General features: G+C 42.4%; 1 non-coding gene across 1 annotated transcript; it reads left to right on the top strand.

The window, feature by feature from the left end:
• Window positions 1–14378: 14378 nt before the first annotated feature.
• Window positions 14379–14439, top strand: LOC127664319 (U7 small nuclear RNA). Its single transcript, XR_007973165.1, has one exon. It is a non-coding gene; the product is annotated as a U7 small nuclear RNA (small nuclear RNA).
• Window positions 14440–14742: the final 303 nt, after the last annotated feature.

Raw genomic sequence — 14742 nt, 5'->3', positions numbered from 1 at the left:
TTGTATAATTTGTAAGTCATAAAACATGTATATTGATTTGTACTATGGAAATTATAAATTGGAAGGAAAAATAAAATACCATGCTAAAGAATTCATGGGAGACTAATTTAACATACATGTATATCAACTACTTTTGTAAATTAGAGACAAGAATAAAACACCCAAGTTAAAGAATTTTTGAGAGACTAACTTAACATATGTATACGTCAATAACTTTTAAGACACTTCAAAGAATCAGGAAGAGCCACAGTGTCACTCAGTGACAGAACACACCTGGCATGCAGCGTGCCCTTGGTTGATGTTCCAGAAACTACAACAGTTCAGGAAAGGATGAAGGATTGCAGAGAGTCAGCTGTCTTCACTAGTAAGTTCTTTAATGCTGGTTTCAGATTTTGTAGATAAAATAAATTAAATAAAGCCAGATGTGTACTACACAGCAAGTAAGCAAAGACCTATGGATGTAGCACAGCTCACTCACTTTACAGACCAGTTTAGTTAACCTTCATTGTCAAAGCATATCCTTCAACAATAAATTTTATCCTTCCTATTAAAATAAATTCAATAGACATTTGGCTCATATCTGCACCATGAAACTTGTGTGTAATTGCAGGGCTTAATTTAAAAGTAGTTTGCTGGGCTTAGAGACAGGGAAGCCAAGTGGTGATAGGGAAGCGGATAAACAAAGAGGTGGGTCCTAAGAAATTAACAGGAAGAAATGGGGGATGTTAGCTAAGGTAAGGAACAGCTGCAAACCAAGGAAGCTGTAGGAAGTAGAGAGCTGAGGATGGAGAGGAGCAGATCACTGCCTGTGGGGGAGGCCCTGGGTTAACGCCTAGTACTATGTTTGAGCTTGCATGTGCATGAGCACGAGCACACGAGCACACACACACACACAAACATACACACAACCCCCCCACAAGCAGACAACCACACACACAATACGTACAACCCCTCACAGACTCACAGCCACACACACAACACACACATCATATACATATACAAACCCCCAACAACACACACACATTTCACTCACACACACATACACACACATACATACACACACACACACGACCCCCACAGACATACACACAACCCCCCACAGACATATAAACACATGCAATACATATCATGCACACATAGAAATTCCCCACAACACACACATCACACATACAACCCCCTCACAGACACACAACCACACACACTACACATATGCACATACACAAAGCCCCCACAGCACATACATCACACACACAACCACAGACATACATACATGTCATGTACACACAAAGCCCCCACAACACACACATCACATACACACAAGCCCCCCCACAAACACACACACACACACACACACAAAGAATAAAGTAGATCCAGTGTCACATAATTGGATAGAGAATGTCCCCCTGTCAGTTGGATGTGGATGCAGCAAGAGCTAGAAATGCTCAGAGGACATTTCAGCTCATGGATGCTGATAGAACTCCAAGGACTCCAAGAACGAAGAGAAGCATCCTCCAAACAAGAGTCAAGAGTTTCAGTGAGGAGCAGAGATTGCAAAGCAAGGCCCAGGAGAAAAGCTGTTTTCTGTATTCATATTCAAAAAAGTCCAAGATTCCCAGAGAGGTATTAAGCATGTTAAAAAACAAAACAAGGTCTGAAGTGAGCTAGTGGAAGCCAGCTGTAGGGCAGGCCCTGGCTATGGGGCCGAGTTTAGATTTATTCTCTGTGGCTGTAAGAATTGATGAAAACGTGGTATGTTTGGACTTCTGCCTGGGGAAAGTGCTCAGATGTCTCCAGGAAGACTAGCTGGGAGTGGGGACAGCAGGAGTAGGAGATGGGACGGAAGTAGGCATGAGAGGAGAGGCATGACTGACTTAAGGCTGTGCTGTGGAACTTACTGATTGAACAACAGACTCGAAGGGATACAATTAAGAATCCTTTAGGGTGGACACCTGGGAGTCGGCTGGTGTACTTCACTGACAAAGAAGCACCAGCCAAAACAAGAGTCTCTGGACCTGAACTTCAGCGGACAGAGAAGTGGGAATGGTCATACCTACCATCTTGGAGAAAGGCAGATCCTAAGGGGGCATTCAAGGGACAGATCTGATAAGCAGCAGAGGAGGTGGCTGGACTCTGACTTGAGTCAGAGACAGGAGTCACACTTCAGAGAAGACAGTCCACAGAGCCTCGGTGTGAGAGACTTGGAACAAAGGAACAAAGGGAAACAAAGCAGGAGGAACCACCCTGGGGGTACACCAGAGGAAGCACCCAGAGAGAGAGCAGAAAGCCAGAACACACGTGGGACATGGGCTGCGACCCCGGTGGAATGGAGAGAAGGGTGGAAGGGACAAGCTGAGTGGTTGACTGCAGAGAAAGTTCTGGTTAGATCTGTGAAATACTGCCAGGAAAAAAGCAATCAAATTGTAAAGCTCTCTCCTGTTGCATCAATTTAAGAAGAAAATACCTCTTTTAAAAGAACCTTGATCCAACCTAGCATCATGACTTTCTTTTTCTTCTTCTTCTTCTTCTTCTTCTTCTTCTTCTTCTTCTTCTTCTTCTTCTTCTTCTTCTTCTTCTTCTTCTTCTTCTTCTTCTCTTCTTCCTCCTCCTCCTTCTCTTCTTCCTCCTCCTCCTTCTCTTCCTCCTCCTCTTCCCACTCCTCCTCTTCCCCCTCCTCCTCTTCCTCCTCCTCTTCCCCCTCCTCCTCTTCTCCTCCTCCTCTTCCTCCTCCTCTTCTTCCTCCTCCTCTTCCTCCTCCTCTTCCCCCTCCTCCTCTTTCTCCTCCTCCTCTCCTCCTCCTTCTTCTTCCTCCTCCTCTTCTTCCTCTTCCTCTTCCTCCTCTTCTTCCTCTGTCTCTTCCTCCTTCTCTGCCTCTTCCTCCACCTCTTCCTTCTCTTCCTCCTCTCCCTCTGTCTCCTCCTCCTCCTTCTCTTGGGTGATTGAGGGAGAGGTCACAAGGGTTAGGGGCTGACTTGGAAGGACTTAGAAATGAATGTGATCAGAGTAATTATATGAGATTCCTAAGCAGTCAATAAAAATATTGTGTTGGGGGAGGAGAACCCCAGAAGGACACTTGCTTTGCAGATAATTACAATTGGAGAGAATAGTCATTTTGAAGAAGTTAAAAGGACAGTGTCCGTGGAACTTGCTGAGTTCAAGTCACTGCTGAACTAAACAGTAGTGTATCACATGAAAAATTATAAACCAGAATAAAAATATAATATAAAGTAGTCAGACCATTGCATTTCTTTACTTACCCATCTGTCCTGGGTAAGTAAAGAGTGAATTTGCTTAAACACCACGTGTGATTAAAATACTACAAGAATAGTCCTTTATGTCCTATTCTTTGGGACTTCCTGCTTATCTGTTTGAATTTTTGAAAGAGCAAAAATGCTGGCAAATTGCTAGAAGCCCAAGTATGCTGTATAAAAGGAAAGGTTCTGAAGAAAGCATTCTAATACTTTTGGACATTTAGGAAGAAGAGGATTCTAAAGTAATCAACCGCAGTGTTCGTGCCTATGAATTCCAAACGCCAAACAGGCTGTCTGGGAGGGCTCAGTACCTCCCTTTGCCTTCCTAATGAAGGCTTTTAAAGCGCAGACGTGGTGTTATGAATGGCTGCTGATAATCGGGTGTTCTCAGCAGAGAGTTTTGTTCCTAACTGCTTTTCTCCTGCCAAGGAGCACTCCAAGGCAGTGCTTTAAATCACCCACTCCACGGGAAAATTGGACGGACAGCCTTCTGAGTCTCTCATGCAACTAAGATCATGCTTGGGGGGAAGCCAGCTGCAAAGGCAGCTTTCTGCCTGTGAACTGGAAAGTCCCATTGAACTCAAGTTCAGAAGGTTAGAAAGACAGACTCCAGAGAGGGACAGGCGTGTCTACATGGTGGTGCATGACCGGCACAGGGCGCTCCGACCCCAGCTGGGCTCAGGCCATTGAGCAGCAGGACAACAAGAGTTTTCCTTCCCTTTAGCTCGACTCCATTGTTTTTTTTTCCTCACAGAAGAAGACACTCTGTAAATATATGGTAATTTGATTTTGACTCCTGAAAATATTCCTTGTTTGGATTCCAATCGTCCTGATTTAATTAAATAGTTCTAAATACCACTTTGATTTTTGCCAAGTGTTTTTAATCTCACTCACATCAAATTGTAGAAACAATTCCACAAGACAGGCTGTATTTGCCAACTACAAGCAGCCTACCATAAGCCAGAAAAACAGAAGGGTTCAGCTCTAGGACAGTAGCCTCACAGGGAAATCAGGTTACCCTAGACTGCAGGGGTAATTAGCCAGCTCCCAGGAATGCAGCTAAAGCACACAGCCTTGTGGCCTTGCGTCAAGTGTATGCACACCCTAGAGTTCCAATTTTAAAGCAGAAAGTTGGAAACTACAGCATAGCATCTGAAAGAATAGAAACAATCCTGTAATATCTCGGCAATGAACTCGAAGCCCAAAAGCAGTTCTTCACAACTGAAGAATTAGAGATGGTGCCTTACTTAGAATCCCATCACTACAGGAAAAGCCTGACACAGTAAGAAGAAAGGTTCATTTTAAGAGGCTCATAACCTACATAAACAAACTCAAAGAACAAAACCACATGGTCATTTCATTGGATGCTGAAAAAGCATTTGACAAAATTCAGCATCCTTTCATGCTTAAAGTCTTGGAGAGAACAGGAATTCAAGGCCCATACCTAAACATAGTAAAAGCAATATACAGCAAACCGGTAGCCAACATCAAACTAAACGGAGAGAAACTTGAAGCAATCCCACTGAAATCAGGGACCAGACAAGGCTGCCCCCTTTCTCCTTATCTTTTCAATATTGTACTTGAGGTACTAGCTCAGGCAATTCGACAACATAAGGAGGTCAAAGGGATACAAATTGGAAAGGAGGAAGTCAAACTATCATTATTTGCAGACGACATGATCGTCTACCTAAGTGACCCAAAGAACTCCACTAGAGAGCTCCTACAGCTGATAAACAACTTCAGCAAAGTGGCAGGTTACAAAATCAACTCAAGCAAATCAGTGGCCTTCCTATACTCAAAGGATAAGCAGGCTGAGAAAGAAATTAGGGAAATGACCCCCTTCACAATAGCCACAAACAGTATAAAGTATCTTGGGGTGACTCTTACCAAACATGCGAAAGATCTGTATGGCAAGAACTTCAAGACTCTGAAGAAGGAAATGGAAGAAGACCTCAAAAAATGGGAAAACCTCCCATGCTCATGGATCGGTAGAATCAATATAGTTAAAATGGCCATTTTGCCTAAAGCACTATACAGATTCAATGCAATACCCATCAAAATCCCAACTCAATTCTTCACAGAGTTAGAAAGAGCAATTATCAAATTCATCTGGAACAACAAAAAACCCAGGATAGCTAAAACTATTCTCAGCAACAAAAGAAAATCTGGGGGAATCAGTATCCCTGACCTCAAGCAATACTACAGAGCAATAGTGTTAAAAACTGCATGGTATTGGTACAGTGACAGGCAGGAGGATCAATGGAACAGGATTGAAGATCCAGAAATGAACCCACACACCTATGGCCACTTGATCCTCGACAAAGAGGCTGAAAACATCCAATGGAAAAAAGATAGCCTTTTCAACAAATGGTGCTGGTTCAACTGGAGATCAGCATGCAGAAGAATGCGAATTGATCCATCCTTGTCTCCTTGTACTAAGCTCAAATCCAAATGGATCAAGGACCTCCACATAAAGCCAGACACTCTGAAGCTAATAGAAAAGAAACTGGGGAAGACCCTTGAGGACATCGGTACAGGGAGAAAGTTTCTGAACAGAACACCAATAGCGTATGCTCTAAGAGCAAGAATTGACAAATGGGACCTCATAAGGTTACAGAGTTTCTGTAAGGCAAAGGACACCGTCAAGAGGACAGATCGGCAACCAACAAATTGGGAAAAGATCTTCACCAATCCTACATCAGATAGAGGGCTAATATCCAATATATATAAAGAACTCAAGAAGTTAGACTCCAGAAAACCGAACAACCCTATTAAAAAATGGGGTACAGAGTTAAACAAAGAATTCTCACCTGAAGAACTTCGGATGGCGGAGAAGCATCTTAAAAAATGCTCCACTTCATTAGTCATTAGGGAAATGCAAATCAAAACAACCCTAAGATTTCATCTTACACCAGTCAGAATGGCTAAGATTAAAAATTCAGGAGACAGCAGGTGTTGGAGAGGGTGCGGAGAAAGAGGAACACTCCTCCACTGCTGGTGGGGTTGCAAATTGGTACAACCACTCTGGAAAGCAGTCTGGCGGTTCCTCCGAAAACTGGGCACCTCACTTCCAGAAGATCCTGCTATACCACTCCTGGGCATATACCCAGAGGATTCCCCACCATGTAATAAGGATACATGCTCTACTATGTTCATAGCAGCCCTATTTATAATTGCCAGATGCTGGAAAGAACCCAGGTATCCCTCAACAGAAGAGTGGATACAAAAAATGTGGTATATCTACACAATGGAGTACTATTCAGCCATTAGAAACAATGAATTCATGAAATTCTTAGGCAAATGGATGGAGCTAGAGAACATCATACTAAGTGAGGTAACCCAGACTCAAAAGGTGAATCATGGTATGCACTCACTAATAAGTGGTTATTAACCTAGAAAACTGGAATACCCAAAACATAATCCACACATCAAATGAGATACAAGAAGAAAGCAGGAGTGGTCCCTGGTTCTGGAAAGACTCAGTGAAACAGTATTTGGCAAAACCAGAACGGGGAACTGGGAAGGGGTGGGAGGGAGGACAGGGGAAGAGAAGGGGGCTTACGGGACTTTCGGGGAGTGGGGGGGGGGGGGCTAGAAAAGGGGAAATCATTTGAAATGTAAATAAATTATATCAAATAAAAATAAAAATAAAAAAAAAAGAAAGAGGGTAAAAAAAAAAAAAAAAAAAAAAAAAAAAAAAAAAAAAAAAAAAAGAGGCTCATAACCAGTCAGGCCTTTTGGTGGGGCAGGTGGGGCAGGTGTGTGTGTGTGTGTGTGTGTGTGTGTGTGTGTGTGTGTGGTGCAGTGGTACATGATGAAAAAGGTGTTTTAAAGCAAAGCAACTTGTCGTCTATGGTGAGGAAGCAAAGAAGGAAAAGACTGGAGTTCCTCCCATCCCCCACCCACCCCTACCCCATGCTCTAAATGACTTGAAGTTCCCACGCCCACGCCCCCACCCTCACCCCCACCCCCTCAAGGAGGTTTCATCTCTTAAAGGTTCCACAGGCATTCAATAGTGTGGAGCTAGGGAGCAAAGCTGAAGAACACAGGCCTCTATGATGCCTTCAGGACCCACACTAGATAGCAGGAAACCTGCTCATCAAATCCTGCACTCTACTGACCCTGTGCGAGCCAAAGCAGTTAGAGCTTCCTCTCTCCCCTGTGCCTGAGGAGGGCAAATGCCAGCTTTGGGAACAGACAAAAGGCCACATACCCTAGCCTTCAAGTCACTGAAATTCACACACACACACCCCTTTTGATGAACAACCAGCACTCCTCTGGTGCGGATGACTTCTGCCCTTGAAGGTAGCAAGAGCCAATATCCTTTAAATGATAAAAAGCCCACTCTTAGACTATGGCAAAGAGACATTTAAGTGTTCCCAGACAGCTATGACCAGTTTTCAAAATTACACCAGCTTCTGGTAGCACAATAAGTTACCTTTCCCAGGTCAGGAAGGCCCCTTCCCAGCTGCACGGGTCCACTCTGCTGTCGCTGTCAGAACAAACATTATCAGGTTTAAATGACGAACAGATGGACAGACGGCATTCCTCTGCCCTCTCGTGGAATGCCAAGGCTTGGAAACCCCGTTTGCGGGGTTTTTTCCTTTATAAACCCCCTTCACGTAGACCTGGGGGTTCACTCTCCTATCCTGTCCCATCAGGAAGGTTGATGATGCAAGCTCGAGCTTTAATAAAGACCCTCATGTGATTACATCGGGATGAGACTCCTGGTGGTCTCTTTGGGGTCTTTACAACCAAATTCCTTCACAGATATCTGAATTATTTGTTAGAGTTTTCTATGCTGTACGAAAGACCTGGTTTGATTTATGGTGAATGTCCACGCCAGTACAAACTTTTCTTATAATCAGAAAACTAGCCAGTGCGCACTATTGCTGGGCTCTGAGAAGAATCTTCAGGGTTTTTTTTTTTTTTTTTTTTTTTTTTTTTTTTTTTTTTTTTTAGTTTTGCAAACTTGCTCTGCCTCTACTATTCAGCTATGTTTGAAAGTATTGTAGTTGACATATTTCTGTTTCTTGCATCTTATATTTTAGCTTACAATTTAAATGTTTCTTTCTAGAAAAGGAGAATTCAAAAAAACAAGGGGGGAAACATTTACATTTAGAAATTTACTTTCCTAGGGCAGAGGAGACAGTTCCAAGGTTGAAAACACTCCGGGCTCTGACAGAGGACCTGGGTTTGGTTCTCAGCACCTGTACCAGAGGGTTCACATCTACTGTGACTTCAGTTCCAGAGACTGTGGTGCTTCCTCTGGCTACCATGGGCACCTGTACGTATGGGGTACACGTGGCTCTCAAGCACACACACATGCACAGGATATAAAAATTAAGAGGCTGGTGAGAGGACTCAGAAAAGTAAAGGTGCTTGCCACTAAGCCTGCTGACCTGAATTTGAGGCCCAGGACCCACATGGTGGAAAAAATTGACTCCCGCAAGTTGTCTTCTGACTTCCCAGCCATCATCGCGGCGTACTTGCACCTGCATGTGTGCATGCATGCACACACAGTAAACGAGTAAGGCAAAAATGGACATGCTATTAAACATAAAAATTAAGTCTTAAGAAAAGAAATTGACATTCTTAAGTGTCGTCGTATGTTCATTTATTTGTCTCTGTGGAACTTCTCTTTGAGGCTCATGCACATCTAGAGGAAATTGTAAGCCAAGAGATAAAGTTCTTACCATTCTGGAAATACCCAGAGAATCAGCTCCTACTTCTCATTTCCATGGGAACCTAAACTTACCAATAGAAAGGTAAACTTGTCTCCATTTGTTTAACCATATTTAAGGAGTTTCTACTTGCTTTTAGCTTTAAGAATCTAGTCAAATTGGTCTCTGGTAAATTGCAAACATCCCTTTGAAATGTTTTGCAAGGAATATACAGTTTTAAAAACAACGACAGCTGAGAATACATACCTTCAGCTAAAAAGTATGAAATGCTGGGAGCTCGGCAGGTAGCTCAGCAATTATCCAAAGAAAATATAAATAAAAATTTTAAAAGAACATGGAATGTTTTTTAGAGGACCCAGGTTTGGTTCTCAGCAACCATGTTGGGTGTCTCAAAACTGCCTGTTAGTACTGCTCAAAGGACAGCTGACATTTCTGGCCTCTGTGGGCTCCTGTACTCATGATGTACATACCCCCCACACGCACACACACATACCACTGTTATTTTAAAAAGAAAGAAGAAATTGAAATAAAATGAAGTTGCCTCATTTGGTCAACACTGGGTGAAGTTTCTTGACCTCTCAGATCATCTTTAAAACTTTCACACGAAGTACCACATCCCGATTCAGGGAGACCCTGCCTTTCTAGCCATCAACTCACTGATTCTCAAGAGAAATTTGCTCTTTAGTTTACACACTCTACAGAGTCTATGGGAAATACCCTTTTGCATGTCACAGGTCAAACTGTCACTGTGAATGGAAGTCGAGATTAAGCATCACATCACACAAGCAAAGGCGTGCTGCTTTTACAACTGGATAACTTGAGATGGGAGAATTTCCAATGACTCCCAGAGGACTGAGTCCTCTTTGAGAAGGACTCGGAAAACCCCCAATCTTCCAATAATAACTGTATTTAATTGCTCGCTGACATTTTATAGGTAAATAAACAACACGGCTGATGAACAGAAGGGATAGCGCCATTCTCCACCAAGCACGCAACCTGGTCCATTTGAATTCGCACCTCAGTAGCATCCTGTCTGCTATGGAACATTCCACAACAGACATGGAATTCTGGGGTATCACCTGAGTGTGTATTGGACTTAAAAGAAAGAAAGGAATACAGTAAGATCTGAAGGTAGACGGTTACTGACCTGGAAAGGTTTATGGTTTGATGTTTCAAGGACATGGAACAACTCCCATGCTTTTAGACACTTCTGCTCTCCCTTGACTACATAGTTCTTCTCCTACAAGAAGAGGTTAGCCACTGAGCAAGGGAAGATGAAGTGTACACTACATTTCTTTTTGTTACCCTTATCACTACTGAAATTATATATATATATATATATATATGATCAAATACACATGAGGATACACTAAAAAAATATAAAAGAATGTCCCAGAAGGTAAAGAAAGATGAAAATGATCACCAAAGACAAGAAACTTGGCAGTTATTAAAGTCTTTGTTGGACTATATTCTTGCAATGGAAAGAAAACAGAGAATTAAAAGCTGGAGTATTGTGTAATTAATTTATACAATTACAAGTTTCTGTTACTACAGTAAAACACATGAGGTAATCAACATATAAGGAGAAGGGTTTGTGCTGCCTCAAGGCCTCAGAGGTTTCAATCAGTGCTTACTTTGTCCCATTACCTTCAGTCCCATGGTGAGATCATATAGAAGAGAAAGCTGCTCATTTTATATAGCCACAAGAAAGCTTCCTAGCTAACATTAACTGTCAACGCGATGCAGCCTAGAATCCCCTGGAAAATGACTCAGTTGGTCCATAGACATCTCCATGGAAGAACTGGCTTGATTATTAATTGATATAGAAATGCTGAGTCCACTGTGGGTGGCATCATTCCTTTGGCCAAGTGGTCCTGAGCTGCTAGACAAGCATAGAAAACTAGCTGAGCGTGAGCCAGGGGCCGTCCAGATCGCCGTGTTTCTCAGGGTCGCCTTTTAAGCTCCTGCTTGACTCCCTGCCCTGACTTCCCTCAATGATTGACTGTGACATGAATGCTTAATCCAAATGAATCCTCTCTCCTCTAAGCTGCTTTTTGTCATTCCCCGCCCCCCCCCCCCCCCCCCACAGAAACAGAAAGAAACTAAAACGGACACAGAGAGGAAGGAAGGACTGGGATGGTACTATCCTTCCAAGAGCATACCGAAACAATATGACCTCTTTCTCCAAAATCCCAACCACAAAAGGGCCTACTATATCCCAGTACACCATGGGCTATTGACCAAGCCAGGTAATATAAATACATGCACTCACAAGGTGGCAGAAGAGCCACTGCAGATGGCTGGCGAGTGGTTATCACATACTCAAAGGATAAGCAGACTGAGAAAGAAATTAGGGAAATGACCCCCTTCACAATAGCCACAAACAGTATAAAGTATCTTGGGGTGACTCTTACCAAACATGTGAAAGATCTGTATGACAAGAACTTCAAGACTCTGAAGAAGGAAATGGAAGAAGACCTCAAAAAATGGGAAAACCTCCCATGCTCATGGATCGGCAGGATCAATATAGTTAAAATGGCCATTTTGCCAAAAGCAATATACAGATTCAATGCAATACCCATCAAAATCCCAACTCAGTTCTTCACAGAGTTAGAAAGAGCAATTATCAAATTCATCTGGAACAACAAAAAACCCAGGAGAGCTAAAACTATTCTCAGCAACAAAAGAAAATCTGGGGGAATCAGTATCCCTGACCTCAAGCAATACTACAGAGCAATAGTGTTAAAAACTGCATGGTATTGGTACAGTGACAGGCAGGAGGATCAATGGAACAGGATTGAAGATCCAGAAATGAACCCACACACCTATGGCCACTTGATCCTCGACAAAGAGGCTGAAAACATCCAATGGAAAAAAGATAGCCTTTTCAACAAATGGTGCTGGTTCAACTGGAGGTCAGCATGCAGAAGAATGCGAATTGATCCATCCTTGTCTCCTTGTACTAAGCTCAAATCCAAATGGATCAAGGACCTCCACATAAAGCCAGACACTCTGAAGCTAATAGAAAAGAAACTGGGGAAGACCCTTGAGGACATCGGTACAGGGAGAAAGTTTCTGAACAGAACACCAATAGCGTATGCTCTAAGAGCAAGAATTGACAAATGGGACCTCATAAGGTTACAGAGTTTCTGTAAAGCAAAGGACACCATCAAGAGGACAGATCGGCAACCAACAAATTGGGAAAAGATCTTCACCAATCCTACATCAGATAGAGGGCTAATATCCAATATATATAAAGAACTCAAGAAGTTAGACTCCAGAAAACTGAACAACCCTATTAAAAAATGGGGTACAGAGTTAAACAAAGAATTCTCACCTGAAGAACTTCGGATGGCAGAGAAGCATCTTAAAAAATGCTCAACTTCATTAGTCATTAGGGAAATGCAAATCAAAACAACCCTAAGATTTCATCTTACACCAGTCAGAATGGCTAAGATTAAAAATTCAGGAGACAGCAGGTGTTGGAGAGGGTGTGGAGAAAGAGGAACACTCCTCCACTGCTGGTGGGGTTGCAAATTGGTACAACCACTCTGGAAAGCAGTCTGGCGGTTCCTCCGAAAACTGGGCACCTCACTTCCATAAGATCCTGCTATACCACTCCTGGGCATATATCCAGAGGATTCCCCACCATGTAATAAGGATACATGCTCTACTATGTTCATAGCAGCCCTATTTATAATTGCCAGATGCTGGAAAGAACCCAGGTATCCCTCAACAGAAGAGTGGATGCAAAAAATGTGGTATATCTACACAATGGAGTACTATTCAGCCATTAGAAACAATGAATTCATGAAATTCTTAGGCAAATGGATGGAGCTAGAGAACATCATACTAAGTGAGGTAACCCAGGCTCAAAAGGTGAATCATGGTATGCACTCACTAATAAGTGGTTATTAACCTAGAAAACTGGAATACTCAAAACATAATCCACACATCAAATGAGATACAAGAAGAAAGGAGGAGTGGCCCCTGGTTCTGGAAAGACTCAGTGAAACAGTATTCGGCAAAACCAGAACGGGGAAGTGGGAAGGGGTGGGAGGGAGGACAGGGGAAGAGAAGGGGGTTTATGGGACTTTCGGGGAGTGGGGGGGGCTAGAAAAGGGGAAATCATTTGAAATGTAAATAAATTATATTGAATAAAAAAAAAAAAGAAAAGAAATGCAAGATGACCTGTCCTACAGTAGTAGAGATGGAGATGAAAGTATGAGCAAATTCTAGAGCTGTGCTGATTTAGGGAGAGCTCTTTAAAAGCACTGTCCCATCCTCACATGCAGATGCTTCCACAAAGCACCCATGGTCTGTCCTTCTTCCCCCACCAGATGACAGTGATCAGGGCACAGAGTGTTGTCTTGTGTTGAGTGTGGTATGCGTCTTTACTCTTGGTACCATGACCTTCTATTGTTACAGTGTTGCCAAGTTCAGCATGGCCCTGGTAGGGACAGAATGACCTGGTTCCAGCCCCTGGGACAGGGCCAGCAGGTGTGGGCTCCCAGGAATATCAATGGTTGCTGTGGGCATAAGGCATGTTTGTATAATAATGTACATATTTTCAAGTCCCTCCAAGGAATGTCCTCCCTGTTAACACAAATGACTCCATGACAATCAGATATAACATGTATCGGGGGGGGGGGGGGGGGCCAAGATGTGGCTCATATCTCAGCAAAAAGGTTAACACCATGACCTTCAGGACAGCCTTTAAGACTGTGGGAAAGAATTCTAAAAATATGAGTCTAAGACTATGTAATTTCTCAACTACACAAAAATACAAGGATGCAGTAAGAATTGTATAAGGACCTTTACAGATCTAAAGGAACAAAGGCAGCTATACTTTGAGAAGTTTGTCAGAAAGATACAAAGGCAGGCAGATACAAATGCAGGCAGATTACTGAGTTCAAGGTTAGCATGGGATAGAATAAATTTAGGTCTAGGTGTGGTTGGAATTGTAATCTCAGGACAAGGTCCCACCCAGCTAAGTTTATAAAGGTAGGTAGAACTCTGAATTCTTTTACAATGCTAAACTGAAAATAAAAATGTGCTTGCTGACTCCTAAGGGACTGGGGTCACAGGATGCTGATTCATTGAATAATCAAAAGGGAACATAGAATAAATAACAGAATTGATATGTAAATAAAAAGCTGGGCTTTTCATTTGCATGAGATGCACAGGCAGAAAGCAATAGTAGTTATTCTTTAGAATTTTTTTTTTCTAGTGAGAGCTGAGCTGTCTAGAGATCTCTGAAGAGCAAAAACAGCTCTCCAAGAATATTTTCTAACAGGATTTCTGATTTTAGTTGGAAAATCCATGGAAAGCAAACAGTTCTTTTAGATTTTTTTTCTAATATGATTTCTGATCAAGAATTACTTAGAGGACTGTCACAGCTCTTTTAGAATATTTTCTAGCAGCTATCCAGAGAAGGCTGTCGAAATAATGAACACAGCTCTTTTAGAATTTTTCTCTGGCTTTCTGATTTTGATTGGAAAACCCAAGAACTACTTTAAAAAATATTTTCTAACAGGATTTCTGACTTGGTAGAAGATCCAAAATTTTTTCTGACTTTGGTTAGAAAACGCATGGGCTATCCAGAGAATTTTTACTAGCAGAGAGAGCTCTCTTGAGTAGAAAGCTGGTTGTCTCAACAAGAGTGTTTAGAATAGCAAGAAAGAGCTGTCTAGAGCAGAGCAGAACACAGAGAGAGAACAATCTGGAAAGCTATCTCGAGCAGAACCCACGATTTGACTTTAATTCGTTTGTTTCTATATTCCCAAATACCCCTTCTCTCAGAAACCTGG

Source organism: Apodemus sylvaticus, chromosome 13 (assembly GCF_947179515.1).
Source record: "Apodemus sylvaticus chromosome 13, mApoSyl1.1, whole genome shotgun sequence".
In the NCBI taxonomy this organism is placed as follows: Eukaryota; Metazoa; Chordata; class Mammalia; order Rodentia; family Muridae; genus Apodemus; species Apodemus sylvaticus.
The sequence above is the reverse complement of the archived record's forward strand: the minus strand, read 5'-3'. Positions and strand labels throughout refer to the sequence as shown.